The sequence below is a fragment of the Haemaphysalis longicornis genome, unplaced genomic scaffold (genome assembly GCF_048455015.1).
Source record: "Haemaphysalis longicornis isolate Haplotype H1 unplaced genomic scaffold, Haemaphysalis longicornis Haplotype H1 scaffold_11, whole genome shotgun sequence".
Lineage (NCBI taxonomy): Eukaryota > Metazoa > Arthropoda > Arachnida > Ixodida > Ixodidae > Haemaphysalis > Haemaphysalis longicornis.
The window spans coordinates 40,221,910-40,243,164 of record NW_027526214.1 but is presented as its reverse complement, the minus strand read 5'-3'; positions in this window follow the sequence as shown (position 1 = coordinate 40,243,164).

Sequence of the window (21,255 nt, the reverse complement as noted above, 5' to 3'; positions counted from 1 at the left end):
TTTTTCTAACGTACTTAAACTTCTGTCATTTGAAGACACTTCATTTGAGTGGAGCCGCGGAGATGAGGATGGGCGCGGTTGGGTGAGGGGCAGGTGCTCGTGCAGCATGGGACGAACAACTGCCCCTTCTGCATCCCCGTACCGACACGAATTATTTGCGCGGAATATCTAAGACAGCGCACAGAACTTTCAACCGGTTTAGGTACGTTGTATTTTACAGAAGCACCAGTTCTCAAATAACCGTATTGGTAATGTCAACGTCGCGATCCCAGCCATTGAAAAGTAAACGTCGGCAATGCTTTTCAATCATATCGATGTGTTTATTTGTAACAACAAGAAAACTCGGAAAATTCACGCATTATAAGTACAGTACAGCAGTACAGCAGTAGGCTTAGTACAGCACTGAAACGATACGGGAAGTTCGGGTACTTGCACTGAAATACAAGGTGTCAGGCGTCTCACACAGCACAGAAATCAGGCTGTGTTTAAAGCATTATATTTACACACAATATATTTACAACACCAAAACCTCGAACGAACGCAATCATAAAATCACAAGCATATCACCCTACATCAAAAAGAAACACGCACAAACTCACACTATCAAAAATATACTGTGAGACAGCCTGACCACGACTCTGTGCTCTTCAACACGTTACGAACATTTCCTCGTAATCGGTACATTATCATCAGTGCTAGCTCTCATGGCCCCGGCATCATCATCACCTGTACATAATCATCATCAGCACTTGATGGGGTCTTTTCGTGCGAGTGTCCGAATAAACCGGAAACGCTTTCCATCGTCTCTCAAGTGGTGGAGGGTGCCTTTCGATCCCGCAGTCTACATCTGCAGCGCCACTCCTGGAGCTCCGTTCGGGCCGCCGTCTGCCTCAGGAGACCATGCCCATGACGCTCGATCCAGCCAGCGCCACGACTACGCCTCCCCCGCAATGTTTTATCAGCCGCCAGCGAGATCCGCCCGACTTCGCTGGCCTTCGTGGGGATGATGTAGAAGAGTGGTTGGAGAACTTTGAAAGGGTCAGCGCATATAACGGGTGGGACGACAAGCTAAAACGGCTGACTGTCGGCTTTTCCCTCACCGAGATCGCGAAGACGTGGTACCGCAATAACGCGGGGCGCCTACCCGATTGGACGACCTTTACAACCGAGATCCGCAAGATTTTTGGGACATCCGCAGCTCGCTCTGAGGACGCGAAAAAGAAACTGGAAGCGTGCGTGCAACACCCGTGCGAAAGCTACACCTCTTATATCGAAGATGTTCTCTCACTGTGCCGGAAGGTAAACAAGGATATGTCAGAGTCGGACCGCGTACGCCAGATACTGAAAGGTATTAACCAGTTCGCTTTCACTGCGCTCGCCCTTCAGAACCCAAGAACCATCTCGGATGTCACCACTACTTGCCAACATCTTGACGATCTGCAGTCGATCCGCATTCAGCAGGATACATCGGCCACGCGCTTAGGCGACGAAGACCTTCGCGTGCTTATAAGGCAGCTGATTCGGGAGGAGCTTGACGGCCGAGCCTCCGTGTGTGTTTCTGCTCCTGCTAACCACTCAGCAAGCACCAATCTTCGACAGATAATCAAGGAGGAGCTTGCCTGTGTACCTGGTTGGTCAGTGCCTGATCTTGCCGCCCCTTATGCCGTACCGTCCTATTCGGAAGTCGCTGGAAGGCCGCCCCTGCTCATGGCCCCGGTTACCTCGCAGCCTCTGCCCGGATATGTGGCAACGATCAACCATGCCATTCGGCCGCAGCCTTACTATCGCACGTGGGGACCGCCAAGCCCCGAGCGCCCACCTAACCGGCCAGTGTGTTTCTACAGCGGAATTCGCGGCCACATTGCTCGGTTCTGTCGCAGGCGTGCACAGAATGAACGGCGTGGCTACGACACCTACGAGCGCGACGTAACGAGCCCTCGTTATGGATATCGCCAGCGAGGCTACCAATCTCCGACCCGCCAGACTCCTCCCCCAGCCGATTCCCCTGGGATACAGCGCAATTCACGTGATCAACGACGCCGCTCTCCTTCGCCTTTCCGCCGATCTGTATCGCCGCTTCGCCCCGTCGTGCACGACAGCGCTCGCCTCTCGGAAAACTAAGCCATGCAGTTTTTGAAGGGGAAACTGCATACAGGGAAAAGATAAAAACTCCTCCAAAGCATCCCTCGAACATTTTGTGTGTATTCGTCGAAGGCATCCGCATCGAAGCGTTGGTGGACACTGGTGCAAGCGTCTCAATTATTCATGCTGATCTGTGCAAAAGGTTACGCAAGGTGAGAACACCGTTTATAGGTCCCTCATTACGTGGTGCAAATGAGGCACGCATCGATCCTTCTGCATTATGTACAGTGCGTGTCTCCATTGAAGGAATTTGTCATCATATCCAGTGTGCCGTGCTCTCCACGTGTCCATACGACCTAATTCTTGGCTGGGACTTTCTTTCATTGACGTCCGCTGTCATTTTTTGTCGAACTCCTGCTATTAGCATCACAGATACTCATCATTCAACTGTTTCCCCGACAGAGCCGATTTCTTTGGTGCTGACGACCGATCACGTCGTACCCTCCCGTTGTGAGCACATCCTTTCAGTTTCTGCTAGCACTATACTTGACGGTGATGTCCTGGTCGTTCCCTGCAGCCGCCTCCTTTCCCGTTGACTTGCTGTTGCCGCGTGTCTCGTTCGTTTTTGCGAAAGGCATGGTCTTATACCTGTGCAAAACACCACCGCAGAAGACGTTCTGCTTCCGCAAGGATCCACAATTGCATCTGTCTCCGATGTCGAGGTGACCATTCTGCCTTCGCGTTCCCGTCCCCTTACATGCCTCGCTTCAGCTACTACGTCCTCGAAGCCTTCTCTTGCAGTCACCGTCAGCCCGGACCTCACAGAGTCACAGAAATTATCAGTCTTGGAGCTTTTAAATAAGCACCGTGCATCGTTCGACTCTTACTCAACCGTTCTTCCCCACACAACCACGGCCACGCGTCGCATCGAAACCGAAGGGTCGTCTATTGTTCACCGTCGCCCGTATCGCGTCTCCTCATTAGAAAGGCAAGTCATCTAGGAAAATGTGGCTGACATGCTGAAACGCAATGTTATCCGGCCTTTATGTAGTCCTTGGTCGTCCCCGGTCATGCTGGTCGAGAAGAAAGATGGCACCGTGCGCTTTTGCGTTGACTATCGTGCCCTCAACAAGATTACCAGAAAGGATGTACATCCCATGCCATGCATAGACGACGCCCTGGACTGCCTTCAAGGAGCCGAATACTTTTCGAGCCTTGACTTGCGTTCTGGCTATTGGCAGATCCTGATGCATGAGTCCGACAAAGAAAAGACCGCGTTTGCAACTCCCGATGGCCTATACGAATTTAATGTCATGCCATTCGGGTTGTGCAACGCTCCGGCGACATTTGAACGCATGATGGATTCCGTGCTCAGAGGACTGAAATGGAAGACCTGTTTCCGCTACCTGGACGACGTCGTTGTCTTCTCGTCGACGTTTACAGAACATCTTAAGCGTCTGGACGAGGTACTCACATGCATTTCTAACGCCGGGCTTCAACTCAACTAAAAAAAATGCCGCTTTGCTACCAAAACCATCAAGGTGCTTGGCCATGTCGTTAGAAAAGATGGCATCAGACCCGATCCTGAGAAAATTGCTGCCGTTGTCAGCTTTCCTCGTCCCCATCAACAAAAAGACCTCCGTAGTTTTCTCGGGTTGGCTTCGTATTTTCGCCGCTTTGTCCGGAGTTTTGCCACTATTGCGTCCCCACTGAACCATCTCCTACAGTCTGGCGCCCAGTACGTTTGGTCCGATGACTGTCAACGTGCTTTTGACGATCTGAAAGCCGCCCTAACGTCTGTTCCGGTGCTCTGCCACTTTGACGAAACAAAGCCCACTATACTCCACACGGATGCTAGTGGCCATGGCATTGGCGGTGTTCTTCTCCATACTGATGATAAACTTCGGGAGAGGGTCGTCGCCTACGCAAGCCGGTCGTTGACACCTGCAGAGAAGAATTACACCATAACTGAACAGGAGTGCCTTGCCATCGTTTGGGCTGTTCAGAAATTTCGCCCTTACCTTCATGGCCGTCATTTTACAGTGGTGACCGACCATCATGCGCTATGCTGGTTGTCCACTATGAAAAACCTCTCTGGACGCCTTGGCCGCTGGGTACTCCGCCTCCAGCAGTACGATTTTTCCGTGGTGTATAAGTCAGGGAAGAAGCACATGGACGCCGATGCTCTCTCTCGTTGCCCATTGTCCTCTTCATCTTACGATGCGCAGGAGCCTGCCGATAACACACTTTGTTTGGCCCCCGTTATCTCCTCAAACATTGAGGGACGCGTCGATTTGCCGTCGCTGCAACGCGCAGACGCATATTGTGGCCCCATCATTGATTATCTCGACGGTCATTTAACACCTCCAAACAGCCGTGCGCATCGCCAACTCAGTAAGTTCAAACTATTTCATGGCGTTCTTTACCGGCAAAATTACCATCCAAATGGCAGAAAATGGGTCCCCGTTGCGCCTCGTACACTCCGGCGCCCTATTCTCGAAGCCTACCACGATGCAGCTACCGCTGGGCACCTTGGTTTTGCAAAAACGTACGAGCGAATACGTAGTCTCTACTTTTGGCCTGGCCTGTTCACTTCTGTTGCCAAATACGTTCGCTCGTGCGCCTCCTGCCAGCACCGCAAGCGCTCAACTACTCCTCCTGCCGGACTACTTCAACCTCTCCCTTGTCCGTCAGAGCCTTTCGGGACCGTCGGCATCGATTTGTTCGGACCACTACCTCCAACGCCATCTGGATACCGTTGGATAGTTACGGCTGTAGACCATCTGACACGATACGCTGAAACAGCACCCATTCTCTCTGGAACGGCTGCTGAAGTCGCTGACGTTATACTGCACAACCTTATTTTGCGCCATGGCGCGCCACGCGTCCTCCTCAGCGATCGCGGCAGGGCTTTTCTGTCCGCTGAAGTCGAAGAGCTTCTGCGTGCCTCCAAGACCGTGCACAAGACAACGTCCAGCTACCATCCCCAGACGAATGAATTAACAGAGAGATTCCATCGAACCCTCGCGGACATGCTCTCGATGTACATCAGCCCTGATCATCGCAACTGGGATACCATCATGCCATTTGGGACTTTTGCGTACAATACTGCAACGCAAAAAACGACTGGATACTCACCATTCTTCTTAGTATTTGGCCGCTCTCCCTCTATTACCTTCGAGTCGACTTTCTTCTATGCTCCTGTCCCCTCTGAAATGTCATCCCGGGAGCAGTACGTTTCACGGCTCGCCCACTGCCGCGAACTCGCGCGAAGTCGAACCGAAAGTCAACAACAAGAACGCAAAGCTCGCTACGACGTCGCACATCGCTCTGTTCAATTTCGGCCAGGTGATGAAGTATTGTTATGGACCCCTGTTCGTGTACCCGGTCTGTGCGAGAAATTTCTTCATCGCTTTCTTGGTCCATACAAAATCACAGAACAGACTTCGCCAGTTAATTACCGTGTGACGCCAGTTGAACAGTCGTCAGATCGGCGCCGCCGTGGTATTGAAATCGTACACGTGTCTCGCCTCAAGCCGTTCAACCGCAGGACAGAACAATCAGCCGCGGCCAGGTGGCCACTCCCGGCCGCGGAGGGGTAATTATTTGAGACAGCCTGACCACGACTCTGTGCTCTTCAACACGTTACGAACATTTCCTCGTAATCGGTACATTATCATCAGTGCTAGCTCTCATGGCCCCGGCATCATCATCACCTGTACATAATCATCATCAGCACTTGATGGGGTCTTTTCGTCCGAGTGTCCGAATAAACCGGTCACGCTTTCCATCGTCTCTCAATACTCAAATAGTAACTATAGCACATTAACTGTCTATGCCAAATTCAAACAAGTCCCACCCTGTAGGGCGTCGAAGTCGGTGCTATTTTGATGATGTGACCCGTTGGGTAGGCTTCCCTGTGGCCGAAAGTCGCAGCACGTCACGGCGACCCGTGCTGGTCGTAGTGGTCCGGATGACCATGGTGCGATGCCACGGCTTCACTGAGCAACGCGGCTCAGCGGGCTGCCAGCAGTGCAAAGCTGCTGGTAATCGGTGATCCCCAGCTACCCGCGGCCAAACGATGCGATGCCGCTGGTGCGTTGTGGGGCACCGCTCGACAGGTCGCCGGCGGTGCGATGCCGCCGGTCAGCAGGAGGTCAGCAGAGCGAAGCTGCTGGTAATTGGTGAATCCGAGCTGCCCGCTGCCAAACGGTGCGCTGCCGCTGGTGCGTTGTGGGGCATGGCCCGAACTTGTCACCATTCCTCCCAAGACCTTGTTCCACTCTGTCCACTCCACTTCGTCCTCTTCCTCTTCACCTCGCATCTTACGGTGTGAGGCTCCGATTTGCTAGACAAGCTACCTCCTCCTCCTCTTGGATTACCCTGTGTTTCTCCTTCATTGGTCACTTCAAAATCCTCCTCGCCATCCGGTATTCTGATTCTCGTTTCTCTTCATCTTTTCTTCCAACATCTTCTGAGGCCATTCCCCCTTTGGGTGTGGGCTCTTCTTACTAGATGACATTAACCCCCGAAATTTAAGTTTTTTTCCCATAAAAAAAACGCTATACACCCCGCCGGTTCATGGAAACAATGTCCGCAGTCCGCACGTCGCAACATCAGTCCTGTTAAGCTACTGCATTAGTCCTACTAAAATACTAATATTTATGACACACAGAGTTCACTCCGAGAACTCAGGTTTATGACAAAGCACCAAGTTTATGACAAACCAAGTTCAAATCCTACACTCATCACAACACGTAACACTCAAAACCAACTCTTCATCATGCTTATACACTAATCTGTTCATGCAATCTGGTGTAATATCGCCAAAATCAAACGCATCAACAAATCTCATGGTTGCAAACACTCTTAATCTACATTACTCAACCACCTCCTTTCCGTGTACACTCAATACTCCTACAACACATGTCGTCTGCACCATACCACTACATTTATGCTTTACCCTAATACACAACCTATTTGTCATATTCCCTAATAAGTCCTATTTCTTTCCAAGCCAACTCCATCATTTCAACTAGCTTTGTTGAGCTTTGACTTCATCTTCACTTTCTTGTGCCTCTTCTATTTAGCACCTTTCACTACACTGTCAGCTCTGTTTGAACCACCATCAATGTTCACTCGTCTCACTGACCTATGGCCCGAGTGCTCTCTCCAGATTTTGCCTATTGCAATCTCTCTTGATTTTGCGATACTCGGACGGTATCTCCTATTTTGTCTTCTTTGCGCGTCGGCGCTTTCGCTCTCCTCTGACGTTGGTAGTTTGGCTACTCCCAGAGGAGAACTCACCGCATATCTTTTGTTCGACGCCACCTCGGCCTGAGTGCAGATTACAGAGCCACCCGTTCATCTTACAGGTCATAACTCGTCGTATGTCCGTCATTTCCGTAGCGTGCGCTAATTCTACGAACTTCGCAGCCACACTATCAGTTTTCGCACAACTCCGCTCATGATCTTGAACCTTCCTAAGACCCAAACTCTTTTCCCTCCTCTGCTTCGCATGCTTACGAAAACGCAGGCACGTTTCTCGCCCCCTTGCTCCTCAGCCCCCTTACCGGGTGCTGGAAACTGCCTTTTCTCTGGGACCAGCCAATGTCTAGTACCTAAACTGAATTTCTCGAGTCGGCACTCATTGACCACCGGGAGCTAGGTCTGAGGGAGCTGCCCTAGACGCTCTGAAATCCGCTGTCTTGGCTGCGCACTGGTGATCCGGTTTACTCGCTTAGACGCTGAGCTGTCCACTGAGCCGTTTAAAGAGTTTGCACTGTCCTTTTGTGGAACAAGGGTACTCTCAATAGTCCTTGGCATTTCCCGCCCACCAGCAATAGAGCTTTCTGTCCAGTTATTACGGCCAGTGCATGGAGCGGCCTGTATCTCCATCTCTAATATTACACCTTCAGAGACCATCAAATCGGTTGAGTCATCCGAAATAGTAGGCGGCCGCAAGCAGTCCTCGCCTGGCATGTTCTTAGTGAACTCATCACCGAGAACCTAGTCTGTGATTCTACCACATCCGGCCAGTTCACTGCCTCGCCCTTCAAACGCGCCTTTCTTCTCAGTATTATTTTGCGAGAAACCTTTTCCTTTTATTTTCTCATTGCCATCATCGCGGTGTGCAAACCGCGTTCTTTCAACCGCACGCACTCCTTCGCTGTCACCTATCTGCGTTCTTTGTTTCTGACGCGCCTCAGAGAGGTCGGCGAACCTTGTCTCTTCAGGCTCACGTGCGGCGCGTTCACCGTTCTTTCTGCGTTGTGTTTACTCGAGGCGCCGCGTCAACTATGCTTTTTCTTGGTCCAACTCTTCTAGCTGGGCAGACGACCTCTCGCACTTTGCGCCACTCTTCACTTAACAATGGTAATGACTGCTCTTTTTACAAACCTGATAAACTAACCAAGGTTAGAATCTTCTCAAGATCCATCTCTCTGCCAGGTAAGACGCGTGGTTGGGCCAAGGATAGATCCTGGCAGGCTCGCCAAATGTTGCCACGCGTCTGACGCGGCAGAGAAATTAGGCTCGGTTTCGAGCAGTTGATTTACGAACAATATATTTACAACACTAAAATCTCAAATGAACGCGATGATAACAAACTCAAAAGCATATCACCCTACACAAAAAAGAAACACGCACCAATTTACGCTATCACAAATCTACTCAAATAGTAACTATAGCACATAACGTGTCTATGCCAAATTCAAACAAGTCCCACCCTGTAGCACGTCGAAGCCGCTGCTATTTCGATGATGTGTCCCGGTGGGTAGGCTTCCCTGTTGCGGAAAGTCACAGCACGTCGCGACGGCTCGTGCTAGTCGCAGTGGTCCGGATGACCGTGGTGCGATAACACGGCTTCGCTGAGCAGCGCGGCACAGCGGGCTGCCAGCAGTGCGAAGCTGCTGGTAATCGGTGATCCCCAGCTACCCGCGGCCAAACGATGAGATGCCGCTGGTGCGTTGTGAGGCATGGCCCGATCTTGTCACCGTTCCTCCCAAGACCTCGTTCCAATATGTCCACTTTACTTCGTCCTCCTCCTCTTAAGTCGCATTCTTCTGTGTGATGCCCCATTTGCTACACAAGCTATCTCCTCCTCCTCTTCTATTACCCTGTGTTTCTTCTTCATTGGTCACTTCAAAATCCTTTTCGCCATCCGGTGTTCTGTTTCTCCTTCCTCTTCATCTTTTCTTCCAACATCGTCTTCTGGGGCCAATCCCCATTTGGTTGTGGGCTCGTCTTACTACATGACACAAGGGCAAAAATAACGAGGGGGAAAACTTGACTCTAACACAAATGTAAAGATTGCCTAAAATACTTGTAATTAACCAAGAGAACGAAGTGCTCGTATTGTTTCGATTTCGAGAACGCACACAGTCTTTAACATGAAATTGTAACACACGTTAGGTTTCACTGCATAACTATTTTGATTTTCAGGCGAAGGTGAGTGCAAGATTCTATATCACCTTCAACAACTTTGATCATTTATGTCCGCCAAAATGTATACACTATGACATTTTGATTTTCTCCTCCTTCGAATAAATCACGACAACCAAGGTCGAGCTCACGTCGTTAGGTTAAGAAATACAACACCTAAGCCACTCAGCCCGCCTAATGGCAGATTTATTGCAGATCCGTTTATTCATTACGGGAAAATTTAGTTTGGCATTTATTAGGAGAATTCAAGAACGATACCCATGATAATAGCTGAACAGAAGCCTGTATTTCTAAACTGTCAAAATCTCAAACTCAGTGATCACACCTTCACTTACTATACTATATTATATTGGCCATAAAAGAAATGAGTCAGCCTACATTGCCTAGGAATCTCGCCACCCCTAGGCAGAAAATCTAGGCAAAATATAAGGATGCGACATACACGTTATCCAGCACATCTGCTCTAAGGTGAGGCAACAGGCCGTATACATTTTTGGAGGGATAGACGTAAACACTATTTTTTCACCACTGTCCAAGCAAAATAATTACGCCCATCCGCCCTCACGGGAACCCTGGTGTGATGCGACGCTGAGGGGGGTGCAAGCGCATGCAGAGAGCAACCATCTACCGAAAGGCTGCCGGAGAGCGGCACACCAGTTATATGCGCAGCGCGCCCGAAGGAGAGGAGACCGCGGAGAGAAAGAGTACTGCACACGCGCAGCACCGCGCGCAGCGCCGCCCACCGGTGGAGTGAGGGCGCGCTGGCCCGCTCACCCGGAGATTTTGAGAGAGTGTGTTTGCTCTCACCTGGGCACGCGCTGGCGCCAGTGCGTCTGCCGCGGATATGAGGCAACACAATCCAACACAATTCACTTTAATTCAATCCAATCCAATCCAATCCGAATTCAATTGAATCCAATCCAATCCAAGCCAAGCCAAGCCAAGCCAAGCCAAGCCAAGCCCAGCCAAACCAACCCAATCCAATCCAATCCAATCCACTCCAATGCCCCTCGCGAGAGAGTGTTCACTATCGGAGAGGAGAGGGGCGAGCGGAGGAGAGTGCGGACGCCGACGACGACGACGGACGCACGCAGGAAGGATAGGGCCGCCGACAAGAGATGCTCTCAGCGTCGCATCTAATAAATAAATCTAACAGCGTTTGCTTCTACTTCCGCATCCACGAGACAGCTCAGCCTTTCCACCACCAATAGTCCTATCCAAATTCTATTGGAACGAGTGTTTTAGGTTCCCATTCTGCAAAAAACGGTGTTTGTGCCGGAGTAACGAAAACGGCCGCCACTGTATAAAGTTAATAAAACTTCGTAAAATTCGCAAAAATATAAATTCGAAACGTAACGGTTGAAAAATACGCCATTGCGCGTGTAAAAACTCATGGTGATCATATAACCTAAAACAAGTGTTAATGCAATTGCAAAATCAGCGGGACTGGTGTATCTTCATTCTCGGGCAGGCCATAGAATTGTTGCTCTATCTGCCCTTCGTCGAAGTGTGCCCGGTCGACTGGACGGAAAACCAACAACCACACGAGAGAATCATTGACCAAAGCCGAGGGGAGCCCGCGCTGGTCATGCAAGAGGCGCCATCGATACTTCGAGAACGACCACATGGTCCTCTAATATTTTCCGGCCACCGATCTTCAGCGGAAGGCCCAATTTGCGTAAGCAGCAAATGAGCCACCGTTTGTTAAACGCAATAGCAGTGTACCCACTTTCCGTGAAGCAGGGCAATCGAACTCCTTCCGTTTTCCACCCAAATGTGTTAAGATGTGAGTGGACCAGGTCAGAGAACTCACAGAGAACCGTTAGTCTAGGCAGCCTCTGGCATATTTCAGACTCGTTGCTGACGTTATTCGCAACAAAAGACAAAAAGAGGAAACCGAAGAAATCTGTCCAAATACGTAGCAGCAGTAATGAAGCCCGCCCAAGTATGTCTCTCCCAACGCAAAAGATTCGAGTGTGAAGGTAGTTAGGAAAATATGGCGTAGCAGTAAAAAAGTTATCTCCAACTTTTTACTCCACATCACGTAGGCACATTAGGGGCCACAAATTATTTTTACCTTCGGAATGGCGGCAAAATACAATTTTGTGTCATATAGTGCTTTGAATGAGATGACCAGGATTAGTGTCTTTTAAAGCATAAGCAAAGATGACAGAAAAATATTTCAAGTGGGCCAAACGTTTTTGTAGCATACAGTGGCGTTTTGCATATCTGCAGAACCATGCGGATAGGCATGCCGAAAACGATGGCGTTTGTTAATTTTCAGGGACTATGATAGATAGGCCTAATGATGTTTGATGTCCACAATGCCCCAGGAGTATTTTTAAATTTATACGCAACCCTATGAAGCTCTAAAAAGGAACACATTCGTATTTTTCTCAGATGAAGACTTAATTTTGTCTTGTATTTTTTGTTTACAGCTTCGGCATCCTGATTCAGTGGTCCTAAATCGGGTGACTGCATGGATAGTTCTGAGTACCAAGAAATGTCACTTTGCCTGGATAATACTATCAATATACTAGGTCTTATTCTCAATAATGCTGGTACATCACCCAAACTACAAATATCTGCTGTTAGCCTAGTTTTCTCAAACGCTACAGGAGGATGCCCTTTGCTGCTTCACAGGCCCATCACAAAATTTTGAAGTTTTGTCCAAATTTACCAACCTGGCCTGCCGCTTAAACCAGCTATAGAATTTAGCCCCCGTCACCTTCAGTGGTTCCAACGATAATATATTTTTTAAAATATCAAGCAGGCACCTCTACTACTGCTGAAGATTTTATTTAAAAAAAAAACGGGCCCACAACTCCTACAGACCAGTATATTTAGGCATAAAATGTGCGGTAATGTCCCCAGCTCAATTCTCTTTGGATTAGAGGTATTTATTTATGATTAGGTCTCTGACAGCCCCAGTAATGCATGCCATCAATGCGCAACATTTTCGTTCTGTTGTCAGCTGTAGCAACATTTTGGCTACACCTTTAGGATCACGTTTTCAGTCGTTGCAACGCATTGTGCTTCATAGTAGTTGCATTCGATGCTTGTAGCCACATGAGTTCACTATAATTTATAGGCCAGTACTCAAGCATATTTTCGTAGAAACACTTTCAGAATGCCCGCTGGTACCCTTCAGCGGCGTCGTACGGCCTCGCCATGCCCCATCTTTGCTAATTTGAAGATTTGTTATTACGATTGATGATAACCTCCCCTTGATTGAATGTGAACGCGCACAGATAAATGTTGCGGATAGTCATCGACCGGTTGGGGGATTAACTTGACCACCAGATAAGTGCCAACTTTGGGAAATCTTCAACCACTAACCTTAGGAATGGCCTTGAAACCACACAAAAACCTCCCGAAACACTCTTGTAACAAGTTTGGCGCTAGCGTCACCTATTGACAGCAGCTGACTCTGAGATACTACGTAATGAACACCCCAACGCTCCCACAAGACATTACGCCAAAACATGCTCAGGCGTAAACAACAAGGAATGCTTCACCGACTCTTCGCAGGGGAACTATGTCAATCATGGAGCCTGCTCCTCAAAAAAATCTGGTACGACTTTCAGCTACAACACTATATCAAATATAAAAGGCGATACGCATATAGACAGAGAATAAAGGATTCTATTTTTGGAGCAGAGGCTGATGTATGGGTCTCTCCCTATGAAAGTCCAAGTATTACCTAGGGATAATAGCAAGATTGCCTTAAGACCAAACAGGCAGAATCAACGTAGCCTGGTCAAAGTGTGAGCGGCCGCCCACGGGACGTAGGGGACCGCTGCGAAGCCGAATGCAAACTCATCTTGTACGTAAACACGGAGCAGAACAATGTCATCATCTCCAGGACAGAACAAGAAAGCGCCAGCCGCTACAACGAAGTGAAGCATATCTCAGTGAAAGGACAGAAGTCCGGACTGTGGGCCCACAGAACCTCCCCGAATGACACCGTACAGAGATATATAAGAGTAATACCGCCGACATAATCCCCCAACGACCTCAATGAAAGGGTTGTCAACCGACGCAAGCCGCTGGCGCTAAGAGCCCAAACAATCGGAGGGGCGACGGTGGTTGTCCTAGTCTTGAAGGGAAGGAGGGCAGCAAACTACACCAGGAAGAGATCGGTGCTGCTCGGATGCTCATTGTACTACAAGTAGGTTTACGAGCGCTACCAATGCGGCCGACTGGTCCACCTAAAGGATATTTGCCAGATCTTATCGGAAAACGATGCATGGGCGGCGACAAGCTGCCCCGGGCGAAGGACATCCATGCAAGACGAAGTGCAAGTTCCGAGGTGATCATCGAATGGGTGACAGAGCCTGCAAGACGCGCTTTATTACGCCCTACGTGGTTTCAAAAGACGACAGGAGTGGTGCACTGCTTCCTAAGAAAAGGAAAAACTTCAGTTGGACCTAGATTTCCCGGAACTGAACTCAGAAAACAAGGCGCAATCTTAATCTAGGGGGTGCTCGGAATCGAGAGGCGGGTAGCCCTCGAACGGCGATACTCTACAGATGCCGATTCGAAGTTTCAGCATCATGCGGACGGAAACGTCTTCGTCGTGTGAGCTCGTGAGTAAGGGGCAAAAGGTCAATGGTACAAAAAAGAACGGCGAAAAAGAACCAAGAAGCAATACCAAAAGCACAGCAAAGGTAACGAAGCAATCGACCTTTTTCGAGAAGATTACAAACAATTACGTATAATACTGGTAGAAATGAATAAAATCATACAGAACATGGCGTAAAATAAAAACTATGGCGATACGACGGTTTCCCGCTCCAGGCGTCGGCGTAACTTACGGCGAAAGAGCAGCCATTGGAGATAGCGAGCGACGGCCAGCAACCAACAGAGCCAACCAGAAAGAATTGATGGGCGGAAAACGCAGAAAATAGATTAGTAACACCACAACCCGCCAAGAAGAAAGGCGTAGCCGCCTCGAGTGTCGCATCAAGGCGCGCAAGGACAACAATTCGAGAAATGTGGAAGGGAAAATAAAACACATGTTTCATTAGATAAAGCTGGCCATCGTAGAGGAGAGCAGGCTCGACGAGGAGCGGTTCGTGAAAATATCGGTACCCGTTCAAATGCTATAGAAACAAATGGCGGCATTTACCCACTATCAGGATCGCTTAACGTGGCGCAGAGGAGGAATCACGCGAACGGAGCAAACATGAACCAGAACCAACACTGATCATCTGGCAGTGCTACGGCCGCCGCTTGGAAAGAAAGTGGGCGGTGCTTCACTAAAACGTCAAGAAACGCAACAAAACACCTGACGTTATCTTCTTACAGGAAACACTAGCCAAGCGTCAACCACTGCACGGTCAGAGTGATCTGGTCCGCCTCGGAAGAAAGCTGGACACTGTACATCCTGACCAAAAAGGAGCATACAATGCTGTAAATTCAACTCAACATGGCGGTCTGCCTCTCTGGGGGGGGGTGGTGGTAAAAAAAGGCGCGAACGTCGCCAAAGTGTACATCAACACGAGGAGCAATACGATCAAACGCAAACAACATTTCAGGAACCCCTGCACAGTTCAAACTGGCATTCGAGCGGCTGCAAAGTCCTGGTTTCCGACAAAATCATCACGCAAAAGACTCCTGGGGTACGCCAAATCAACGCCAAAGGCAATAAGCTGGCGCACGACGGTGTCCTGAATGAATACATCCCCGTCACGAAACCCTCAATCTGGACGATAATGGGAAATGCACTGTCCAGGGACACTAAGTTTCGACCTTGTCTTTATCAAGATTGTTCCGGCAGACGTCGTGTGGACGAACACCGGACGGGACTTGTAGAGCGACCACATAATCGTGGACAGTACAATCCGAAAGAAAGGGGCCGGAGTGGTGTACACAACGAGCCACACGCGGATTTACAGGGAAGCGTTGAGAGACATCGGGGGAAGATGACATCATCGAGGACATCCGCACCTGGATCAAAAGAATCGCCATGGACATGAAGGCAGCCATGAGGGAGATCGAAACGGACGACGAGGTAGACGACATGGATAGCAGACTGGCCCACCCTATCGGAGCCATGAAGTTTATGCAGAGAAGTGAACCAAGCAGAGGCCCAACAAATGGCTGTAAAGAAGGTCCCTGTACTCAACCGCTAGATATAGGACCTTTGCGTGGAGTCGGCCCCAGACTCGAATGCGATAAGATATGCGACAGGCGGCAACTGCACAAGGCCAAGAAATTGAACCTGTTCCAGCTCTTTCTGTCCGAGACCAAGACGAAGTCTCAGCAGTGGGAGATGCTGGCGAAGACCTGGCAAGCGCAAATAAAGAAGAGAAAGCTGGCTGTGGACAAGAACGTGCTGGATAAGTACCTCCCCACCACACAAAAATGCATTCACGGAGACAATCGCGGATGCCTCAAAGACAAGCGACATGAAGACATCAATCTGCAAGAAGTCGGACGGCTCTGCAAGAGCTCAACACTACGCTCGGCGCCTAGCCTTGACCGCGCAGCGAAACAAAGCGCCCAAGTACCTCGACGATAAATAAACCGGGGCACTGACGAAATTCTTCCACAACTGCTGGATAACGAGAGTCGCGCAAAGCAGTGGAAGTACTCTAAGATGATTCCTATACGCAATGCAGGCAAGCCAACGAACAGACAACCGCATCCTCATGTCGCTCTCTTCGTGCGTGGACCAGCCATTGGGGCATATATTGATGGTGCGATGCCGAGGTACCTGCCAACACGACTTATATTCCCAGATCATGATTGCATTTTGAAGACACCTATGCATGCTCGACGCCATGATACAGCTGCTGCAAATAGTCGTTGACAGGGACACCGCGATATTGCTGTCGTCTTATGTTTCGATCAGCAGGGTGCACTAGAAAACGTCTACCACACAGCGATTCTATGTCAAGTGTCGAAGCTGAACTTGGTAGACAGAACCCACCTTCACATCACAAGCTTCCTGACGGGTCGGACAACGCAGATCCCCGCGGATGATATTGCAATGGAAGCAAAAAATGTCGGAATACTAGCAATCCACAAGGGTCGGTGATCTGGCTGCTCACATTCAACCTAGTCGTGATCAAGATCGCCAAAAGATAACATATGTTCAGAACGTAGGTCACACTATATGTACCAAAGATATCACGTTGTGCGTCGATGCTGCACCTATTCATGATCAGATAAGGCCCTGCAGCGAGTGGTGAGGATAGTTGACGAGAGCCTCTGTGTTACCGGCCTCAAATGCTCACAGAGCAAGCCCGAGCTGCGGGTCTACAGACCGATAGAAGGCCCGCAAATCTGTAACAAGAAGAGAACAAGAAGAAATCATGGTCTGCACCAAAAACATCTCGGCAATCCCAAGGGCCTCGCACATCTGCGTTCTCCCCATACTAACCAACGAACACGGATAAATGAATGCGGGGTGGCGCCGGGCATCGGCAAAGGGGTCAATGCCATCAGACTGAATAGGAGGTTGTCCTACAGAAAGACGGGCTACGTGAGGAGAACGTCACGAGACCCATGCAGTGCGTGGTAATCAACCACAGCACGTAAATCTCTGAATTGCAGAGGTGGAAGAGTAGAGAGAAGAATGCGCAGATTTATGAATAATCCAGAAGTTGAACCGAGGTCCTACCAACCAAAATTTAACTTCCGCCTCAAGGCTGTCGTGCGGCTGCAAACGAAACAGTATTAAATGATTACTTTGTAGCCGTACGCCTTCATTGCGGTATACATAAAATTTTGATTCGAAGTGGCGACAAGTACAAGTCTGAAGTGATCATTGAAAAGGGCCTCAAAGCGGATATCGTTGTACGTTATTCTACAAGCACCGGGAGACTGCTCGGCCAAGGCTTCCACAAAAATCCCAGAGGAAGTTGTCTAGGCTCATAGAAAGACGCACTTAGAGATTAGAAGGAACTAAGGTGAGAGAGAGAATCCAGCCAAAAATGGGGCTCTGATGCCACAAAAGCAAGGCGGAAAGATGTCGAAAGCAGATCACGGTCAGGCACTTGATCCCGCCGGATGCAGTCTCATGGACCATGCTGTCGGAATACAAAGAGGACACACGAAAAACGAGAACCGACGCGCTTGCGTTCCTGCACGCCGGACACGCAGGATCACAGTTCGTAGACGCCGCCGGGTACGGAAACGAGGAGAGAAGCGGTTTCGAAGTTACTATTTTCGACGCCGAAGGCAACATTAGTGCGGCAACCTGTATGAAGACCGACAAAGCTCGGGAAGTGGCAATAGCACTGGCTGTTAGCGACCCAGGTTGCATTACCGTGCTCAAAGGCTCTGAACGAGTGGTGAGAAACTTCGAACGAGGACTGGTCCTCCGCGCTGTGGAGAAGATTCTTAGAGATGAGCCACTAGTTGAGGAAATAAAGAAAATAAAGTGGTTCCCCTGCACACGCAGATGTGAAACGGACATCATTGCAAACAACAAAACCGCACACGCTCAGCCGCACATACAAAGAGCTCCGCCCCCCCCCGTCTAATCGGGAAACGCTTGCGGCACAGCACGAGAGAAAGAGGACCAATTACAAAGAATACACCTAAGCCTATCGACTCACCAGACATGCGCTTCCGCTGCACTCGGAAGAGCTAAGCACATAGAAGGCAGTAGTTATCCAAAAGCTTCCTACGATAACAATTTCTGATTTGTTTATTCAACTGCTTTAACAGCCCACTTTAAAGCATTACATAATAGGGTGTACCAATAGGAGGATACTACAGCTTCAGTAAAATAGCATCCAAAAAGTGACACTAGGAAACAAAATGCCAATAGTACAAGCAACATTACTAATACCACAGTAAGTAATACACAGTAAGCAGTCCCCCATAACAGGAAACATGTTACAAGGAGAGAGCAAGCTCTGACGCTTCTACTCAAATTCTGTAAGAGAAGGGTGCAGAGAACTATGGTCGATTTAGCAGGAGTTGAGTCATGGATGTATTAGAAAAAAATAATTTAAAAGGATGGTGAGAAATGAATGAAATTTCAGAAGCATAAGAGAGATCTGTGGAAGCTCGCTCACATTCTATATTTTATTTATTACTCTCCACACAGAGGCTATTCACCGGGCTAGACCGGAAGGCGCCACACGCCAGCCGAACCCTCAGATGAAGATGGGTCCAGAATTTCGAGGGATATTTTACATGCAGACCCAATACCAACATTCCCATATTCCAATCACGAAGATATGAGGCTAGCAAAAACATGTAAAAGAAGTTGTTTTTAAGCATCAAATAAGTGTGGAGAGAACCTTGAGTATAGTGAAAGCCTATAAGCATTTATATTTCAGTTGTTTGATGTATGGATTCGGCTGAATGCCAGGTATTTCGAAAACAAAACACAAGTACACTTTCCTAGATTAACTTTAAAAGCGTTGCTATCTGCCCAGACAGCAAGCTTGTTATAGTCAAATATCGATAGAACAAATTTCAAGGGCCTGTAAAAATAGTTTGTTATTTTGAATAATCGTTTTAAAAATAAAAAAAATGCCCCGTAAAATTTCTGCACGCAACAAAAGATTCCAGCATCCTTTACTGGGAACCCGTGCACAATCGCGTCAGCCTCTAACGCGAGTCTGGATGCGCATTTATTTGAAAAAATTGGTGATCTTTGCATGACGTGTGCCATTCAACTGCTGCAAGAGGAACTATTTGAAGCTGTCCACGTTCTTGTGCACTGCTTCGACGGCATTAGTGCACCTGCTGATAAAAGTGCGCATTTTTGCTACGCACTGCAAAAAATCGGCCTTAGACACGGCTTTCGCCTGGGCTTGCAGGCGCTGTCTCAGCGTCGTCCTCGTGGCTGGTTCCGTCATCGCGAGGAAGGGTGTTGACAATGTCTTCCGTCGTCAGTTCAGCAGGCCTGCATGCTTCAGCGTCACACTGCACCTAATCTTCAAAGGTGACTAGAGCGCCCTCGGCGACATTTTCTGCGACTTCATCCCACGCATCGCATTCTTCAGTGTCTTCTTGCCCCAACTGGCTAGCATGGCGGCGAGGCCCCCCAGCGCAGGCCATTGCGATAGAGATAACGCACATTTATATGCTGATGATTATAGTTGTTCATTCCCACCATTTGTTCTTCACACCAATACGAGTTATTTCGTACACTCGCAATTCCTTATTTTGAAGTGTTGTTTTATATGAGTGTGATAAAAATTGATTCCTTATTCTGAAATATTCGGTGTTCTGAAATTCTTAGTAGTGAAATATTTACATCGAAATAATGGGGATTTGCTAGACGATTTTCAAACTGTTAATCTGAAAAAATCGTTAATCTGAGGTTCCCAATAATGGGATTTGACTCTAACATGAAGCTGCACTTGCCACTCGCAGATAGACGGGATACCAGATTTCAAATATAATTGTAGGTGGTCCACATAAATTGAGCAGGAAATTGATGGTGGCAATGCCTTTCTGAGTGATTTCATTTTTACAATTTTCTCAGGTTCCAATTTTTCCAGGTTACACAATCACGGTCAACAAGAATTCACTAACCCATACAAACAGAGGTGTTAGTTGCTGGACAGCCAACGGCGAATGCCATCCGTTTGCTTTGTAAAAATGTCTTTTGGTAGCCCCTTCTAGCTTTCGGCATCCCGGGAACATTATATCGAACACAGGGGTACTTTATGGAACACACCTAAAATGAAAGTATTTTCGTTTGCGGCACTGGGTTCGAGCGGAGCATAGGCAATCGCGACAAGCGTCATCATTTGCGACATGGCTAGTCTAACAATAAACACGGCGGTAGTCGTGGGCTAAAAAAAAGCAAGGACCAGAAGTAAACACCCGCTGCTGCTATTGCGGTAACTGGTATATCATTCGCCATCAACCTGAGCAATGGCTAGTGTGAACATTACGTGCTAAAGATTCGACAAAACAAATATTTCTGAAATTTATGCAAGTCAAACACCAGTGCCACTGCTTTTATTCAACGTAGGCGTACGCCTACTTGTAGTTTCAGAAGCAATCTTTTTTTGCACAAAGGCTTTTTAAGGAAAGAGTAGTGCCCATACCCTGTTGGCCGACCCGTGGTAAACTAGACTTAGTTGCTAAGCTGGGCAACAGTAGCTTATTAGCGTATTCATGGCTAACTATTCCATGCTAAGTTTGAACATTTTCTCTGCCGGTGCACTCTTTTTTCTTTTTGTATTATCTCTGAGTAGGTTGCACAGTAGTTTAGTTCTGCTGATTCGTTTTTCACGAATATACGAGATATATCCGAGAGCCCGAGGTACGCACGAAGTTCCTGCTTATTGCTTGGAATGAAACTTCCTGAAGGCTGCAATCGTTACCACCGAACATATAATTCATCTCCCTTCGTGACAAGGCCAAGGTCACTGACGCGTCAGAAAATGTGGCGTGTTCTTTTTATTTCGATGTTTATAAAAGGTAGAAAGAAAGCTTTAGACCTTCTGAAAGCACTCTTCCAGGGATTCTGCAGTGAACATTCCATGGCCAATAAAGCAAGACACACTGGCTAGGCCTTTTGTGGTACCAGTTATGCTGAAACAACCACCCATGCTAGCCACTGCATAAGAAAAGCTGCCTTGTTGGGTTTCTGGTTGGCCGTTTCCAAATGTACGACAGTGACGTACATGCAGCCGTGCAACGTTGTGAATACATTCTTCTTTACTGGTTGCAGTAAATGGTCCGTTCGTAAAGATTTCACATACCTATTTAGGCCACTGGATAGAGAAGAAGGGTTGTTGTGTC